This window comes from Sitophilus oryzae, unplaced genomic scaffold (assembly GCF_002938485.1).
Source record: "Sitophilus oryzae breed Bouriz unplaced genomic scaffold, Soryzae_2.0 scaffold_459_pilon_pilon, whole genome shotgun sequence".
Lineage (NCBI taxonomy): Eukaryota > Metazoa > Arthropoda > Insecta > Coleoptera > Curculionidae > Sitophilus > Sitophilus oryzae.
This window is the reverse complement of record NW_022147039.1, coordinates 45,565-49,693: the sequence shown is the minus strand read 5'-3', so window position 1 is coordinate 49,693 and position 4,129 is coordinate 45,565.

Here is a 4,129-nt window from a genome sequence, read left to right as displayed (position 1 = left end):
CGGATAGTAAATGGTTGATTAGAAATTTCGAAAATCCACAAATGTGTCCGGTTCGCTTGTTTAGAAAGTTGATGGAAAAAAGGGGAAATCTTATTCAAACCGACAGACTATTCTTAACACCAAACCCATACTGGAATCAACCCAATTCGAAAGGATGGTACAAGAATAGCCCAGTTGGTAAGAACATTGTATCTTCATGGTTTAAATCAGCAGCTTCAGATATAGGAATTGACACTAAAAAAGTTAAAATAACCAATCATTCTGCAAGAGCAACAGCTGTTTCGAATTTGGCCAAGAAAGGAGTTGGTGAACAACAGCTCATTAAAATTACTGGACATAGTAATAGTCAGTCGATCAAACCTTACTTACAGTTGGACGCTGAACATCATCAACAGATGATTGAATCCATGAGGAGCATTTCATCAAGTACTAGCCAGTTCAATCATGATCAGAGCACAATGCAAAATAAAACAGAAAATACCCAGATTCAAACCACCAATTCAAGCCAGCCTACAAACATTTACAATAATTGTGTTTTTAATATTAATAAAACCTATAATTACTAAATGTGTTTCGTTATTATTTTGCTATATTAGTCGATATCATTAAAGATTTGGCATTGAAGATAATTCAACATGAAATAAATTCTAAAAAAATCATATAGATATATCCATCATATTTCGTTAAATAGAAAAATACCAGCTTTAGTTAAATAAAGGCGGCAGAACTATATTTTTTAGAACATGGCAATTTCGAAGAAATTCATATGTAGGTATATCTAACATATTTCCTTAAATAAAAAATATTACCAACCTTAGTTACATCAAATGCTAAAACTCAAATGGGTAATATTTCAATATATAGACATTGTAGTTCATTCACATTATGATTGTAGATCTTATGTTTACCTTTTCAACTGTCAAAAAATTTCCACTAAAGTTTCGTGGCGCCTCGAAAAAATTTCCGGAAATTTTTTCAGTTGCCATGGTAACTAGTCAACATTAAAGCATGTTATTGGTTGAAAAGTAGAGGTGTGAAATTTTCATAAAAATTCTATAACCGGTTTTCCATAAACGTCTAACTTGCCATCGCCCGTGAATCACTCTATATAAAAAGAAAAAAAATGTGGATTACAAAAACTCTATTATGAAAATGCACATAACATCCTACTACGTTATGGTCAATGACTACTCTTTAATATGACCCTAGTCAAAATTATAGTATTATAATTTGAGCTAATTGAAAAACAATAATTGCAATTGATATGTTCAATAGTCAAAAATATTTTGAATTATAAGAAATATTTTATTTTATAGCATCCCTTTAAATCATTAATCCATTGGTAATTCTACTAATGATAACACATTACTTAAATCGATAAAGGCATTATGTTGTCCAAAAACTGAAATTACTCTACGATAAGGAATAATTAAATGACTAAAGAAACCTTTTAAATTAACCAACTCTATCTGTAGTAGGGCCCTAGGTTTCAAAAACATGACCACTTTAAATTTCTCCCTACATTTATTTCAACTACTGATTGAACCAACGAGCTGCAAGAGAGATAGTTAGAAACAGAGGACGCGCTCGTGCTTTATCACTATTTCTGGTCATTGGATGGTGTCGCTTAACCGCGAGACTGCGGTTTCTTCGGTCGAATTGATGAACTGATTTGTCCCCGATAACCGGGTGCGATTCCGAAACCTTTAGACAGAGACGTATTATTGACTGTTCTGTTTAAACCGACACGACAGGCTGATAAATTATTTAAAACCAGAGGCAAGTTCCAGTCTGCTAATAAATTGGAAACGTATACTATCACATCACAAAAATCTTCGTCAAATCTATTATTTTTATAGGTTTCCTCGAAAAAGTCAATTTTTTGAGGAACAGGTAGATACACAGAAGATTGTTTTAGTTTGGTTTGGTTTGGATTTAATAGATAAAGATTGTTTTAGATGCGGTTATACTCATATTAGTATTATTTTATTATAATAATACTTAAAAATAAAAATTAAATTGCATGTTATTCAGAAATTTCTATGGAAAAAAGTCAAATATACACTATTAATATTTGCAATTGCTTGTCACCTTAACGCTTTATTTTTAAGATGATATAACCATGTATACTATTTTTGCCGTTTGTTAATTTGTAACCTGAACTGTGTGATCATATTCATTTTAATATATTTCATGCTCTAAAATAAATGATATTATTATAACAAATGGTTCCAGGGAGTTATGTTATCCGCCCACGCTAACGAATATCGAGTGAACTTTGCGAAAGAGAATTCGGAATAAAATGAACCGACTGTTCGCCGTAATGAAAAATATAGTCTTTACTGATTTACCAAAATTCTCGTGGTATTTTTCACGTTTACTGCCCGACAAGACAAGAAAAATATCTAATTTACGGTGGCTGCAAAGACGTCCCGTCATCGTGCTGTTAAAACATAACACCTGGTTTTTGTATACAGGGTGCTACAAATTCAAGGTACGAGCATTGGTATCACGGTAACCGTAATAAATACGAACATGGTTAAATTGGGGCAAAGTTGCGCCTTAGGATTGCTGAGTTTTTTGGAAAAAAACGGAATTTTTTGAAAATCATTTTTATTTTTTCCTGATGTTACTTTTTAGGAAATCAAAAAACTAATTGCACATTCTCATAGCCACTTCATTAGGGCTATCTGATAGTATTTTTAGATTTTCAAATTAGCTGATAATTTGTGAGATACAGTGGCCAACTTATTTTTTTTAAATACGGACCTGCATTTTTTATTTCAGATTTTAAAAGAACACGGTCTCCTGAGGGCAGTGATATGCCACACTTAGTATTTTTTTGTTTCAGACATTTGAACAGAATTTATTTAAACTAGTTTTAAATCTAAAACTAGTTACAATATTGATAAGCTTTAATATTTAACAATGACGTGGAGTGAAACATTGAATACGGAAAATCAAATGCAATAACTAAATGGGCATTACTTGGCGTCATTTGTAAAAGTGAAATCAATACATTTCAACATTTACAATAAAGAGTACAAAATGCATTCGGAACTATAACAAGAAGTTATGTTCAAAGAGCTATAAATAAGATTGAACAAAAAATAATTTAGGCGTTAGGGAGGGTGGTAACCTCTCCTAACATGTAGAGCATTAGAAACTAGTTTATAGAAGTTGATTTATTGAATATTATTAGATCGTACATTCAGAGTCCAAATTTACAATAAAAAAGTTAAAAATAATATCTTTAAATTGCTGACCTGGATATTATTTATTTGAATCTTTGAATTGGCTCGATTTTCGTTATTAAATGTTAATTAGCGCTGATCAATATTGTTGCGATGAATATAATCAGATTAAATAATTAAAAAAAACATAGTTGTACTTGAAATTATTTTAAATAATAATTAAATAGTTTTGTTGTTGTTAAGGTAACTAAAACAAAAAAGTATCAAGTGTGGCATATCATTATATTCAGGAGACCGAGTTCTTTCAAAACCTGAAACAAAAAATGCCGGTCAGTATTTTACAAATTATATATCAGCTAATTTGAAAATCTAAAAGTATTATCAGATAGCATTAATAAAGTGGCTATAAGAATGTGTAATTGGTTTTTTGATTTTTTAAAAAGTAACGACAGGAAAAAATAAACTCACCAATCCTTGAAATTTTTAAAACTTTTTTGATAGCATCTTGGTGAACATCTCAAGGAGCAACTTTGTCCCAATTTAACTATCTTCGTATCTATTACGGTTTCCGAGATACCAATGCTCGTACCTCGAATTTGTAGCACCCTGTATAAAAACCAATTGTTATGTTTTAACAGCAGAATTACGGGACGTCGTTGCGACCACCCTTAATAGACCTCATTAGGACTTTGGGAATGAAAAAATAGGATACACATACATAACATATTGTAATACTGCCGTCGGCAGTTGAAAGGCGGCAAGTGACAAAACCATGGTTTTGAGAAAAATGGTAAAAACTTTGTGATGTTGTTCTTCACTAATAAGAATATATACATTCGATTTTATTGTTCAACACTAATTGGATATGTTATATTTAGTTATTTATAGGTATTTTTAGACAATAGAGCAAGTTCTGTTTAAAAAAATGTTGGTTA